Raw genomic sequence first — 16,200 nt, forward strand, 5'->3', positions numbered from 1 at the left:
GTGAAGTAAAATAAAGCTATTATAAAGCAAAGCTATACAGACAAAATCTCACCCAGAAGCATATACACATACACTCACAAAAAAAGGAAAAGGGGAAAAAATAATATATCCTGCTCCCAAAGTCCACCTCCTGAATTTGGGATGATTCGTTGTCTATTCAGGTATTCAACAGATGCAGGCACATCAAGTTGTTCGTGGAGTTTTAATCCTCTGCTCCTGAGGCTGCTGGGAGAGATTTCCCTTTCTCTTCTTTGTTCGCACAGATCCCGGGTTCAGCTTTGGATTTGGACCCGCCTCTGCGTGTAGGTCGCCTGAGGGCGTCTGTTCCCCGCCCAGACAGGACGGGGTTAAAGGAGCAGCTGCTTCAGGGGCTCTGGCTCACTCAGGCCGGGGGGAGGGAGCGGTACGGAGGAGGCGGGGCAAGCCTGCGGCGTCAGAGGCGTCGTGACGTTGCAGCAGCCCGAGGCGCGCCGTGCGTTCTCCCGGGGAAGTTGTCCCCGGATCACGGGAGCCTGGCCGTGGCGGGCTGCACAGGCTCCCGGGAGGGGCGGTGTGGATGTGACCTGTGCTCGCACACAGGCTTCTTGGTGGCGGCAGCAGCAGCCTTAGTGTCTCATGCCCGTCTCTAGGGTCCGCGCTGAATGCCACGGCTCGCGCCCGTCTCTGGAGCTCGTTTAGGCGGCGCTCTGAATCCCCTCTCCTCGCGCACCAGGAAACAAAGAGGTAAGAAAAAGTCTCTTGCCTCTTCGGCAGCTGCAGACTTTTTCCCGGACTCCCTCCCAGCTAGCCGTGGCGCACTAACCCCTTCAGGCTGTGTTCACGCCGCCAGCCCCAGTCGTCTCCCTGCGATCCGACCGCAGCCCGAGCCTCAGCTCCCAGCCCCGCCCGCCCCGGCGGGGGAGCAGACAAGCCTCTCGGGCTGCTGAGTGCTGCTCGGCGCCGAGCCTCCGTGCGGGAACCTCTCCGCTTTGCCCTCCGCACCCCTGTGGCTGCGCTCTCCTCCGCGGCTCCGAAGCTTCCCCCTCCGCCACCCGCAGTCTCCGCCCGCGAAGGGGCTCCTAGTGTGTGGAAACCTTTCCTCCTTCACGGCTCCCTCCCAGAGGTGCAGGTGCCGTCCCTATTCTTTTGTCTCTGTTATTTTCTTTTGCCCTACCCAAGTACGTGGGGGAGTTTCTTGCCTTTTGGGAGGTCTGACGTCTTCTGCCAGCGTTCAGTGGGTGTTCTGTAGGAGCAGTTCCACGTGTAGATGTATTTCTACTGTACCTGTGGGAAGGAAGGTGATCTCCGCGTCTTACTCTTCCGCCATCTTCTCCCTCGATCAGTAACTTGATTCTTTTGCTTATTAAATGCTGTTGGGCTGTGGCTAAGGAGGTGAGAGCCTGAATTTTGGCCCATTTGTCTGTTCTTTTCTTTTCTCCACCTCGCCAAAGTAGGTCATTATATCTGGGGAATAAAATCTTGGGCAGGTGGATAGGATCTTTTTCTCTTTCCATCCCAATAATTTATACTAGTCATGTGCACCTAAACCTGTATTACTAGTAGAAACATAATGGTTTATTGTTACGATCGTTACTGGGATTGGTGATGTGTTTTCACTGAGCTTTCAGCTCTTACTTAGCTCTCTGGCTCTCCCAGGAGCAGGGAGATGTTGCATGAGCTGGGTTCAGTCTGCAGGTCTGCTGTGTTTTAGTCACAGAATTCTGACATATATGAACGCCTTAAAACCAGATTTCCCCCAAAATTCAGATTTCTCCTGAGAGCTGACAAGCTGGCCTGGCTCTGTGGGTTTCCGCAGGGAATGACATGACGGGCCAGGTAGAATGGTTGTTGCTCCCTTTTAGTGTGGAGCTACGGGCCTCACTGACTGCTCTTGCTTTCCTGAGACCAAGGGCAAGTGTCACTTTGCATTTAATTCTACATCTTTACTTTGCATTTTAGAGTAAGAGTGAGGGTTTGGAGAAAAATGCACTGTTTATTGAATTAATATCTACCAAAAGTAGGAAAATAAAAGATGGACAGAGAGGGTCAATTGTTTCGCTCTTTCCCTCTCACTAATTGTACTATCTGCATATTTCAGTGGTGACCTCCACTGTACCTGAACATTATTTTGAATAAATATGCACTTGTGTATGTATGTGTGCTGTGGGTTTCATTAGCTAAATTCAGTGCAGTGGACATTGAATTAATGAGAGCTCGTGCACTCCGTTAAGACCTGAGGACACAAATGAATGAGACGTGATATTTTTATAAGGGAGTTCGTGGTCCAGGCAACGACAGTGGAAATCCTTAATAATTGTTTCCTCATTCATTTTTCATCCTTTAAAATGTACCTCTTTTTGTTGTGTGTTGCACGATAATCCCCTGAACTAGTGCTGAATTCCCCGTGAAATTAACTGTTAGTCCGAATATATACTAATCTTTAGATGATGGCTAAAATCTAAACTCACTTATTCAAAGGTACTCTTCATTTAAGTCTGCAAATAAATTTTCCAAAACTTATTGATAGTGTATGTGAAAAAAAACCGGTAGCTGATTTATTGAGGAGGTTAAGATTATTTCTATTGAGTAAAAAGTAATTCCTGGCAAGAATTATAAGATAATACCCAGAGAAAAGTAAAAACTCCATCAGAGAAAAAATTGATCAATTCATCTGTCATTACTTGAACATCAGTCAAATCCATGAATGGATTTATCATATTGTTTGGGAAAGAAAGTGAAAAAACTGTAAACATCTATAATTCCAGGCAGGCTTTACCGTCACTAACTTTCAACACTTTCATTATACACCCTGGGGATTCACAGAATGATGGGTTTCTATTTCTTAATCCTTCCACCTGGAAGAGCTCACAGGAGAGAAATCAGTTCGTAAGACACAGTGGCAGTGGATTCAGCCGATGCTCTTACAATTAAAGCCCTAAGTGATTGCTCTGTTGAGAGCATGGTCATCTCGACACTGAGGTTGAGGGGGTTGAAGGTGAGGCTAGAGATGCTCCAAGATGAAGAAACATAGTGGGGATCAAGAGAAATCCCACAGCTTGGTTCTGAGACTAGCTGCTAGGTAACGACGGTGGAAGGTAGGCAAATTCTCAGGGAAGCCATCAGAAATTTGCCTTCCCTACAGCACAGCTGTATTCTTGTTTCCTTTCTTCTCTTAAAACTATTCCTGTTTGTAATTTATCCCTCCCCCCTTCCGCTTTGGTAACCATTACATTTGTTTCCTATGTCTGTGGGTCTATTTCTGTTTTGTATATAAGTTCATTAGCGATTAGGAGTTTGCGATTAACATATACACCTACTATACATAAAATAGATAACCAACAGGGACCTACTGTATAGCACAGGGAACTGTACTCGATATATATATTTTTTTAAACAAGAAGAAAGACTTTCTTTTTATTTGTTTTTGGCTGTGTTGGGTCTTCGTTTCTGTGCGAGGGCTTTCTCTAGTTGTGGCAAGTGGGGGCCACTCTTCATCGCGGTGCGCGGGCCTCTCACTGTCGCGGCCTCTCTTGTTGCGGAGCACAGGCTCCAGACGCGCAGGCTCAGTAATTGTGGCTCACGGGCCTAGTTGCTCCGCGGCATGTGGGATGTTCCCAGACCAGGGCTCGAACCCGTGTCCTCTGCGTTGGCAGGCAGACCCTCCACCACTGCGCCACCAGGGAAGCCCTCTCTTAAACTTATCTCACTTCTCTGATTGTGTCAGTTAGGATGTTTTGGTTATGGGCAACAGACTCTGCTTCTAACTTAGGTCAAAAAAAAAAAAAGATTTAAGGTAGGTCATAGAATCAGTGGAAAGGAAGAGCCGGACTGGATAGCTAGCGAATAAGGATAAAATGTGAGCGTCTGCAGGGCGCTCCTTGGAGATATTCAAGGCCAATCGTTTTCTGAACTTGTGTCCATTCATTAAAATTTAAAACCTCTGGAGAGAGTGTGTGATTGAACTGGCTGAGAGCCAGCCCCTCACCTTGGGTGTCAAGGGCGGGTCTCGTGGTGGGTGGCTCAGGGTGAGTAGGGGTCCCACCAAAGCAATGGGAATGAGGAAAGCAGGGTGTTTGGTTAACAAAATAAAGGGGAAGGAATGCTGGATTGTAGGAAACAGAAGATAGTCACTACACTTTTGTACTCGATTACTTTTGACCTCTTATTAGAGATATACTGGTAAGTCTTACCTTCAGCATTTTATTAATTTTTGGATCCTTTTCACACCCACCACGTATTACTCACACACACACACACACTTATATTTGTTCAATAAATATAAACATACATAGATAAGACTTCTCATTTTAAGACAAAAACTAAAAGACAGAACGTCTTAACGTACATAGTAAGTGTTAAATGAGTTCCTCACCTTCATGTACATTCATATTACTTCCTTCTTAGGGTACTTCCTTCTTCTTTTTAAAATCTTTACCTTTATTATAATCATACTTTGTAGTTCCTGGTACTTTACCGTCTGTTCTCAAAACGTTTCCTTCTGTAGAACTTACTCGAGTCCTTCCCTAGCGGACGCGTCTCCTCCTCCTTTTCCTGATGTCTGTGATGAATGAGAAAAAATTGGGAGAAGAGATTTATAATCTTTTGTTTAGATTGTGAATTTGGTTACTGGGGCCCTATGGACAACTTGCAGCTTATTCATTTGAAGATTTTCATTGCTCAATGATTAAAAATGTTGCAAGCCTCTCCTGTTAGAAACTGAGGCACTCAAGTGGAGGACGGAGTCCCTGCGTGAGCGAGCTTGCAGTCTGCGGGAGCGCGGGCCGGGCGGGGGCTGCTGTGTGCCGCCGTGATGGGGCAGGCGCGAGGCACAGGGTAAACGGGCAGGCACTCTATGCCTACTGGGGATGTGCAGCAAAGACAGTGTCCTGGAGCTGGAGGATCGAGTCCTGAAGGTCACAGAGGAATCCAGGGACAGAAAATTTCAGGAAGAAGATACAGGAGCAAACGCATGGGGCACGCAGGGCATGATATATTTAGGAAATTGCACGTATTCAAGTTTTGATTTTATTTTATTAATTCATATAGAACTTAGTGTATGCCAGGCCCTGTTCTAAGAGTTTTATACGTTTTAATTCATTTAAGGTCCTTTAATTATGATTAGAATTAGAGTTGGCAAATTAACAACCTGCAAGCCACATCCAGCTCATTATACATGTTGGTAAACACAGTTTTATCACAAACACTCGTGCTCATCTATTTATGTACCGTCTATAGCTGCTTTCATATACAGATGGGAATAGTGAGAACCTGCTAGAGAGATCGCGTAGCCCCCGAGGCCTCAGATATTTGCTATTGGGTCCTTTATTTTAAACGTTTGCCAGCCCCTAGTGTAACTTGAGAGGGGACACATAGGCTAGAGAGAAGGGGAGAGGTCACAGAGGATATTCGCTTAAGGAAGGAGATTCATTTATAACATAGCAGGGGTGTAACTGTACCCAAAACAGGCATAATTAGCAGCAGCCCTCAAAGACTGCTCAGGGAGAGCAGCTAAGGTACCTGCCAGACTACAGCAATATCTCGCGGTCTGTGGTCTACCCAGTTTTGCATCAAGTGGGAAACTTCATGAAAGCTGTGTGTTTGCACCTCCTCCTGAGGCTTTGGTTGTCTCCTGAGCTGCAGCAAAACATGTCCGTATTCACAGTCTAATAGTGTAATAGACAAAATAATGCCTGGATTGCAGATGAGCATCGTTCTAGTAAAAAGACAGATCTTAAGTATGTTTTTCAGCAACAATGATATTTAATATCTCATGCAAAGACCCTATTCATACCTAGAACCTCATACATAGGTCCTTACATACATAAGAGCTCATTCACAGGTCCATACTAATTCCTTGATAAATTATGTGACTTCTTTGAACCCCATTTCCTTCACCTTGCATCAAATAATGTTTTGAGGATTCAATGAGGTAATAAATGTATAGCCCTTCGTATAGAGCTTGGCACATAATGGGAGCTCAGTAAATAAAGTTTAGTATTATAGAAACCACAGAGCTTTAGAGACCTCCCTATATATCTCTTTAAAGCTGTTTTCTTGCAACCCATTTTTTGGGAAGAAAAGCTTACAGTTGGAAGTCAACAAAATCTACATCTCCTAAAACCTCAACTGAGTAAACAGCTGGAACACAGCTATGTACACACAATAACACAATAAAAGCACAAACAGATAACGATTATTGGATTTTTTTTTTTTTCAAAATTAACCTGAGCACAAGGCAGAAATCGTCTTTCCTGAGAAGAGGTCTGATTTCAGTGGAGTCTGGAAATATTATCAGAGGAAATCGATATAGTGTTTTGGTTTTCAATTTTCCAGACTCAATAAAGATGGAGAAGAATGGGAGTGTGTGTGTTAACTGTGATGCTGAGAAAGATGAGAAATGATGGAATTCAGTCACCATGAAACACTCCCCCTACTGGGAAAGCAAACCCATCCTCCGTCTGAGTTCTGGATCCGCCCAGAAAGCGGCTCAGTTTCTGGGTCTCCGAGCTCACGTACTTCCTGCCCATCAGTCGGTGTTGTTAGAACGGCAGGGATTAGCCCTGGAGACCACAGCGTCAGAATCAGAGGAAGGGATGTTAAAGTTTCCACTCTTGATAATTAACAATCTAGAATATTAAACTGACAGAGAGAGGAAAAGAAGGAGGAGAGCGAGAAAAAGCAGGGCATGCAGTCATGGGCTCCTGGTACCCACAGGTCCTGACCCAAATGTTTTTGATAGGGACAGAGTAAAGGGACAAAGGAGGTGATTAGATAGTTAATCCCACTAGGGGATTGTAAGTAAAGAAAAATGCATGGGAGACCCCTGTAAGTTAATGATCACTCAAGAAAGCAGGTTTGCTTAACCACAAAACCAAGCAGGCTGGCTTGGCAACAAAACCATGCAACAGAAGCATGAAACATGCCCCCCAAACAATAAAACAATGGTGGCAGGAGACCCACGCCCTGCCCAGTGAGCTCAGTAAGTTAATGACCCCTAGGACGTGCTCCTCTGGGCACATTAAAAGCAAAAGTATAAGGCAAGGATGACATTATACTGAACCTGAGATGATTTACCATTTTTAGTATATGTTACCACCTTTTTGCTATTTCCATTGGGCCATGACATTCCCGGCTTGACCACGGAGGGACAAGAAAATTCTCCCACCCAACCTGGAGGAGGAGCTGATGATGGAAGCATGACGTCTACTCAAGAATGAGGAAGAAAGTCATGTTCACCCCTTCCCTGCTTTTCCTTTGATTATAAAACTGTAGCCGGCTAAGTTCTTGGGGTGCGACACCTTCTCACCTGCCCCTTGTAAGCCTCCCAAGCGTCCTATTCTAATAAATCACTTCTTATCTATCACCGCCTCTCAGTGAATTCTTTCTGCGCTGAGACGTAAAGAACCGGAGCTCCTTGGAGCCCCCGAAACACCACCTAGCAGTTTCATTTCAGCAGAAGACTTTCCCATTGAACAGTCTGGGGTAGTCTTGGGAAAGGTTTTTCTCCTTGTTGAAACAAGCTCCTGGAGAATCCCAAGAGATCCACAGTTTACGTGCCCCACAGGCATGGAGTCCAGAAAATGGCTGTGTCATGTCTTTTTAACTGAGAAATATGAACTCAAAGGTTGTTTCCTTGGAGTTTTCCTGCAGATTTGTTTCCCCCTTGAACAGTACCTGGTCGGATCTCTTTCCGTGGGTTCAAGAGCAGTCTGCAGTGGTGTTGTTCCCAGGTCTCTGAGCTGAAGTTCATGCAAGGGTTCCTGTCCTTTATCTACAGGAGAAGCTGCCTGTACCTGCTGGTTATAAACGTGGGTGTCCTGCAGAAAACAGTATGGCAAGTCTCAGGATAGCTTTGCAGTTTATTTGTGGTGCCATTTGTTCATTCAGTTTCCTCTGACGACCGAGGATGAGAGCAGTGGAGTTCCTGGGTGATGGGCAGGGTCTTTCAAAGCCCTCTCATTACTTCCTCTGTCGAATTTGCCACTATACAAACAGGAGGATAATCCCCATGTGAGAAATACAAAGTCTAGACAAGACAGTTGACTTTTGACAGAGAAAAGCATCTAGCCATTCAGAAAATAGACAGTAGTAAGAAGATACTGAACGAAGAATATCCATTTGAATGAAGCAACTGTATAAAATCCATCTGCAAATGTTCAAATAAACCTTAAAGCTCTAGTTTTTTCCTATATCCCACCTTTACAGTTTTGCCAGGATTATGAGTTTGGCTGGTGAAAGGTGCCAGAAACTTCCTCAGCAATTTTGAATAAAATTGTTCTTTCAGTATTGGCTTCATATGGTAGCCATTTTTCCCACTCTGCTGTAGTGATAAAATTGAACAATCCTGGCTAATGAATTATGTTATCCATCATTATCAGAATGGAAGAGACTAGAATTCTTGCTTGAGGAATAACAAACAATTAATTGTTTACAATTAATTGTAAAGATGTAATCAATGGTTATTCTTATAAATGGTGAGACCATCAAAAAATTTATAAATGGTGAGAACATCAAAAAATTTCCAAGGTCTTTTGGTTTATATCCTGAATTTTATGATATTGTTCCAGACTGATAAGCATACTGAAACTTACAAATAATTATCAACTTGTACCAGTTCTTATGCTTGAACAAGAATGTTTCTTTAAACCTGAGGAGTATGAAATCATTGAAAGTATTTATTTTAATACATATTATACCACAAATGATGAAGAATGAATTTCTCTCTTGATCTTTCAGGATTTTTTTTCCTTTTATCTTAATTTTGGTAAACAAAGAGTTTACCAAAACTTCAATGTTTTGTGTGTATGTGTAACAAATGGAATTCTTTCTGTAACTGAGCTTTATTTCTACTTTAAGCCCCCACTCGGCTGCAGTGACAATAATCTTATCAGCGGAGGCCGGCCCCCTTCTCAGGACTGTGTCTGGTTAGGGAATTTGTGAAGTGCCGGGGGTGAGGAGAAGCGGGAGAGGTCACGTCCTCGCATCCCTGGTCCCCACACGGATTCTGAGATGCTGTTTGGCCACTCTGGGGTTTGGTTTTCAGTCTTTTGGTTTTGGAGCTGACAGGCCTGGCCCCTCTAATCATGGTGACTGCCTGGCTTGAGGGTCAGGATGCCTGTAGCTTCCTTGCTTCAGTGTGGCAGGAATCTCTGTGAGGCGGCCCTTCTGCCTGGACACAATTGAAACATCACCTTAGAAACTGTTAGAAACGCAAATTCTAGCGGCATCCCCCTGCCCCCGAGTAACCTCCGAAGTCAGAAACTCTGACTAAAAGAACCAGCAGACTGCAAATTCTCCGGACTTCCGCTCTCCAAGGCTCTGCCCAGGATGGAGCAGGGCCGGGCGTTACCAAAGAGTTTCTCCTCCCCCTGGAGTGGGAAGGGAGATTAGAGCCTTATTCTACTCCCTCCTCTCTCTCTTCTTTAAGACTGTCAGTAGACTTTATTTTTTAGAGCAGATTAGCTCTGTAGAAAAACTACCCCTCTTCCCATCACTCAGTTTTCCCTATTACTATCTTCCTTTATTGTGGTATATTTGTTAGAACCAATAAACCAACATTTATGTGCTATTATTAACTGAAGTCCAAAATTCACATGGGGGCTCACTCTGTTGTACGGTTCTGTGGGTTTTGTCATGTATCCTTCTACACAGTATCAGACGGAACACAAAACTTAAGTTTAGGTAAATTAATATTTAAAGACCACAGGGTTGTCCTAGGGAAAATGAGTTAGGTAAGTAAAGTCCATATTCATCATTAAATGCCTTGAGAAACAAAAACCAGTATAGGAAATAAGGTAGTTTATGGATTTAGAATAGTTTACCCCCAAAAGAGACATGGTGAAAACACTCTGCATTTATAAAGTTCAAACTGACTAATTAAAAGTAGTCTGGAAGCAAATAACATGATTTAACTGATTAACCTAGACTAGAAATCAAGCAAAGTAATAGCCTTGGGTTCTCCAACTTGACTGAAGACTAAATTCTCAGCTAACTTAGACTGCGAAGAAATCAGACCCTTTACAAAAGCAAGCATTTTGATGTTAATCTTGAAACATCATTTGCAAGAATTTCATATTAAATAATGTTTGTCAAGTCAGGCTAGGTGTTCCTTGGAATAGCTACAAACTACCTTCCATCCCTTAGCATGTCCTGCGTGACACACAGCCTGTCTTCGAATCTAGAAGGATACATGCATATGTTCTGTGACCTTACAAGCACATCTGATTGCTTTTAAAGATGATAAATGAGCTATATTATGTAATCGAGTGGATTCTGATTTTTCTGGCCACTTGTTCAAATTGTTTTGTTTGCAGGGGGAGAAGAAAAATGGTATCAGGGCGCCCTCTGCTGGTGAGCTCACATAAGAAATAAAAACGAGTCAAGATTTTGGAAGGATAAAATGACATACTTGGGGGGCTCTCCACCCTCCCCACCCAGTCCTGTTAAAGCATTACAGGATCGGGACTCAGAGACATGAGGGCCTGCACTTTGGGTCTGAAGGGTAGAACACAGAACTGGGTGGGAGAACGCAGCTGTTAAATACAGTGAGGTTGATACCTGGGTTGTTTTTCAGCTTTATTGAGGTATAATAGACAATATTATAATGGGTTTAAAGTATACAACGTGATTATTTAATATACTTATACACTGTGAATGGATTTCCACCAGCAAGTTATTACCATATCTCCATCACCTCATATACTTACCTTTCTAATGTATTGGTGAGAACATTTAAGTTCTACTCTCAGCAAGTTTCAGTTATACAATATGGTGTTATCAACTATAGTCACCGTGTTATACGTTAGATCCTCAGACCTTATTCATCTTATAACTGAAAGTTTGTGCCCTTTCACTAGCCTCTTCCTATTTCCCTCACCCCCAAGCCCCTGGCAACCACCATTTTACTCTGTTTCTATGAGTTCAACTTTTTTTTTTTTTTTTTTTTTTAAGATTCCACATGGAAGTGATACTGTACAGTATCAAACATTTTCTGCCTGGCTTATTTCACTTAGCATAATGCCCTCCAGTTGCATCCCCGTTATCACAAAGGTTGACGGGATTTTTTTTTTCCTTTTTAAGGCTGAATAGTGTTCCATTGTATGTATATATCACATTTTCCTTATCCATTCATCTGTCAGTGGATACTTAGGTTGTTTACATACCTTGGATATTGTGAATAGTGCTGAAATGAACATGGTAATACAGATATCTCTTTGAGATAATGATTTCATTTCCTTTGCATATAAATCCAGAAGTGGGGTTGCTGGATCATATGGTAGCTCTATTTTTAATTTCTTGAGGAACCACCATACTGCTTTCCATAGAGGCTGTGCAGTTTACATTCCCACCAATAGTGCCCAAGGGTTCTCTTTCTCCATGTTCTCAACAGCATTTCTCTCTTACCTCTTTGATAAAAGACATTCTAACAGGTATGAGGTGACATCTCACTGTGGTTTTGACTTGCCTTTCCGTGATGATTAGTGATGTTGAGCACTTTTTCATGTACCTGTTGGCCATTTGTATGTCCTCTTTGGAAAAATGTCTATTCAGGTCCTTTGCCCATTTTTAATTGGATTGTTTGATTTTTTGCTATTGGGTAGTAAGGGTTCCTTATTTTTTGGATATTAACCCCTTATCAGATATGTGGTTTGCAAATATTTTCTCCCTTCCACAGATTGCTTTTTCATTTGTTGATTGCTTCTTTTGCTGCGCAGAAGCTTTTTCTTTTGATGTAGTTCCACATGTTTATTTTTGCCTTTGCTTTGCCTGTCAGATCTAGAAATTCACTGACACTCATTGAGTTTAATTGGCCCGTAGTTCAGCTTCCTCTCCTCCCATGGCTTTGTTTTCATAGGTTCCCTTGGGTTCCGAGGAGCTTGGTAGAAAGGAGGGGATGTGATTATGTAGCTGGTCATTTAGATGGTGTAGACGACAGCCCACCTCTGTTCTGACACATCCACCTGGGTTCTTGAAACACGTGTTATCTGTGTGTGCACTGCCTAGTTCTTGCCTCATAAAGCTTCCCGAGTCCCGATATCCCGGATCAGAGATATTCTACCAGCACAGACGGACTTGGTAAAATTTCTAATTTCCTCTACATTACTTTTAAAGATCTGATTATTTGTATTCGGAAACAGTCTCCACCAAAATAGAATTAATGCCCAAACTGAAACAGATATGAGCTTAAATTGCAAGATACTTTGACCTTTGGCATACAAACCCTGGGGGCTCATTGTTTTCACTTTTTACCCCAATTTAAAGTTTTAACAGAAGGAGTTGCTTGTGTTCCTTCTGTTTTGTTGCTGTTGATTCACTAGAGGGGGGTAGAGGAAAAGGTTTCAAAGAGGCTGAGCCAGAAATCCCACAGAAAACCCAGTACCCATTTAAGTTAGCGTTCTGCAGCTCTCTAAAAACAACTCGGGTCCAAATGTCAGATCCAATGGGGAAGCAAATTAAGGCACCGTGCCCTCACCTTGAGGATAAACTTATGATGCGTAATTCAGTCGGTGCATTCTTTGGCTAGGAGTTGATTACTGATTGGATTTGATGTCTTCTGTTTCTATGTCAATTAAAAGCATTCACAAATAACATATATATTTTTCTTCTGCTCTCTCTTCCCTTGATTTTCACTGGAAACAGCCTAATGAAATCATTTCCCTACTAGTCCTCCAAATTTCTCTTGCTTGTAGATGATGGCATTTTAAAAGTTTTGATGTTGGTACTCAGCCATGAAGATTGTTAGGAATCAAAACATAAATACATTTTCGGGGCACTCACTATGTCTAATGATATGGCAACCTGCCGGTTACACGTCTCCTGTTATCCCTTCTGGGGACTCGATTGTTTTAGAGGTTTTGCACGTGGTGGGATCTTTCTGGATAACACATGTGTTTTTACCCAGAGGGCTAAAACTTTGCTGATGACATTTTGGGTGCTGGGGCAAAACCACGGAGGAAGGTTCTCTGAGTCAATTTTCTGAGACTGCTCCTGTGTGTCTATTCGCTCTGTATCCAAACTCAGGTGAGGTTCATTATTTTAGCGCGTCTCACTGTGGGATCACAGACGTGAGTCGTTCTTGGTGAAATGATCTCTTCTTTTTCTTTCCACCCCCAGGCACTGGCAAACCCTTACTAGCTTGGCCAAAACTGTCTACAGAAGAAACCAAAATTGGCCCTTGGAGAGAGAAGTCACGTGGGCTTCTTGTATGCTCTCCCTGGGATCGTGAGGCAAACATACCTGGGGTGAACTTTATATAGCCTCCGACAGGTAGGTTTAAAGACAATTGTGGGAAAGTGAACACAGTGCCTGCCCCCTGCCCCGCAGCTTTAAAAGGAGAAGGAAAGAATTGTGGCCTCTCCCTGGGGTGAGGGTCCCTGCCAGGAAGCTGAGTATTAAACGCAAATTGCAGCGGTGGTGTCACAACCCTCCTCCTGTTACTTACAGAGCAACTGCACTTCATTGCATTCTGGACGGAACACTGTTCCTGTTTCATTAAATACGTTCCATAAAATATGGATTAGCCTGGGCTTTGCTGGTGATCAGTGCGTTGCAGACTTTCCAATCTGACCTAAATTATTCGTGTCGGTTTTATGGCCTGGAAAGCAAACGTATGCATTCCAAAGACTCTTGCTAAGATGCTTTAAATTATTCCATTGTAATATGGAACAAATCCTCACATGTCATCGCTGAAAAAAAAGCAAGCCCGTTACACTGCAGAAATGAGTTAGCCGTTAATTCAGGTAAGAGCCTGTGGCCCCATCACACAACTGCCCATCATTTATTCAATGTTGTCTTCTCCTCCTGGTTTGAATCCTGTTCTCTCAGGCACTGTGGCTTGTTGAAGGTTGGATGGCTTGATATATTGTTACCTTTCCTAAACAAAGGAACTGGGGTGTGTTTAAAATACAAGTACACTAATTGGTTCTGTGCAGAAATGATACCTGGAAACTTGAAAACGTATGGCTTTCAGTGAGGAAAAAAAAGGCATGCAAAGAGATAATAAATGATAATTCATATCGTCATAAACTGTTGTTAAATCTAGCACTGTGAGTTAATTTTAAAAACTAGTCAATGTAATCAGTATGTTATTTTTTTGCTCTCATAGGAGAAAATGTGTTTCCTTTGCTAGAAGGTTTCTAGTTTTACTGGCTATGTCTAGGTTTATCAAAATGTAAAACATATTGGAAAGAGCCCACTTTCCCCACCTCTTGATAAACTAAAATTAAAATGTAAAATGCTGCTGAAGATTAAAAACACCATCTGCTATATGGAATTGTACCAAATCAAAAGTCGTGCATCATTTCTTGGGGCACCGACCGAAAGGGATCCTAGGGCATAATTTTTATGGCTTTTATTAAACAAATGAATTTTTTATTCCTGAATAGCATACAGAGGGAGTTCGCTTTCATGTAGGGTACATATTCTCTACAGATGTATTTAGCTTATTCATATTTAAAGACATTCTTCTCTTTATAACTTCCTTTAATGTTTATGTGTAATTAACATTTACATAAAGCTTTGCATTTACAAGACAGTTTCAAAATACATGATCTATTTAATCTTCATAATAACTTTAGAGGTAGGAGTCATAGCCCTGTTTTACAGATGGGGGCGCAGTAACTTGGAGAGATTACATCTCTTCCCCAAACTCGCGTGGAGTAAGGGGCAACGTGGGACACGAATCGCAAATTCAAGTCCCTGGTTTCAAGTCTTAACCGCCCCAAGTGTCAGCTGACATTTAGACCCTTCCTGTCCGGAGCACCACGTGGTGACCTTGGCGTCTGCCCTTTGGCTCAAGGACTGTTGGCAAATTTACAGGAAGCCCATGCATTCTTACTTTTTTCCTACTTCTACATCTAGATAAAATTACCTACTTGCTATTGAGGTGAAATATAGAATTAGTACAATATCTCCATTTTGAAATCTTAACCAGCTAGGTCCACGCCTGGCCCACACTCAGCTCCGGTGGCTTTTAGCGCTCACTGACGTCGCTGTGCGCTCACTGGGCTCCTTCGCTAGAAGATAAACTCCTTGGGGGACACTCTTTGCTGTCACAACCTTTCCCAGGCTTAGCCTAGGGGCTTCGTATATAGTTGACGCTCAAAAAATGTTGCTCAATGATAATGCCTCAAAGGCGAAGGTAAAGATCATCTTCCCTGGATGCTAAATTCTATCTCAGTGAGTCTAAAATTTTATAGCAAATATACAAGAAATTTGAAATTAATGAAACTATATCATGGAACATAGATTCCTTTTACTGTATCTTACATTTATTATACAATTTATATGCTGATGAAATTACAGCTGAAGACAGTTTTGAAGATCTGTTTTGCTTATCTTTTCCCCTGGGATCATTAGAATTTGGGATGTCTGTGTTTCCCTGAGGTTCTGCTAAGCAATGCTTACTAACCAACACACCTGCTGATGACATCAGAGCCCACGCTCAGCACACCTCAAGGCATTTTCTGAGAGTGAACTCTCTGGAGGTTACCTTTGCAAAGCTTGGATAGGAGATCTCAATTTAAAATGTATTCTGTGTCCACGAAAACTGGTATCTAGGTTTGAATTGTTACATAGCAGTAATTGATGATTTGAACACTTCATGTAAAATGTTTTCTATAATTATTAACCTGAAAAACGGCTGCCTTCTCCAGGAGTTTTCATCAACTATTTCTTCTGTCTCCTAAATCCCTAATCTCTGTTTTTCTGCTATGAGTCCACAAATCTGTGGCCCGTTCTAAAAACTCTTCCCTCAGTCCTATTGCCACCTCAAGCAACTGTTCTGATTCCACCATTTCTACACTCTAAACTTTCTGTAGGAATAACTATTCTTCTTGGTTACTTACTCCACAGCCAAATCCCTTCATCCTGACATGCTTGCCTCCCGCTCATGTGGAAAGAATTTTAATAAGGTAGCTAATGTCTCTGGATCACCCGATCTAATCAGCAATTCGACTCTTTACCTTACATTTCTATTAAATTTTAATAATGACATTTTACGTATTTCTGTACACATAGAAAGTATAGGAAGTACACAAAAATAATATAACACTTCCGCCAAAGTACTATGTAGATTTTGTCATATGTTAATACTTTCTCATATGTTGTTCAATAGTCTCCCTTTAAGAAATAAAATAGTTCAGTACATTTAAATACTCACCTCATCTTTTCAGTACTTCTCTGTCCACTTTTCTGCAGACTTGACCCTGTGGACAATCCTTT

At 42.5% G+C, this 16,200-nt stretch overlaps 1 long non-coding RNA gene across 1 annotated transcript in view; it reads left to right on the forward strand.

Annotated features, from left to right (window-relative positions):
• Positions 1 to 279: 279 nt before the first annotated feature.
• The window catches only part of LOC309643649, a 245,484-nt gene continuing 229,563 nt past the window's right edge, over positions 280 to 16,200 (forward strand). The window contains exon 1 of the long non-coding RNA XR_014253941.1: positions 280 to 723. This is a non-coding gene — a long non-coding RNA (uncharacterized lncRNA). The remainder of the gene's footprint in view (positions 724 to 16,200) is intronic.

This window comes from Balaenoptera physalus, assembly GCF_965194825.1.
Source record: "Balaenoptera physalus genome assembly, chromosome: 15".
Classification (NCBI taxonomy): Eukaryota; Metazoa; Chordata; class Mammalia; order Artiodactyla; family Balaenopteridae; genus Balaenoptera; species Balaenoptera physalus.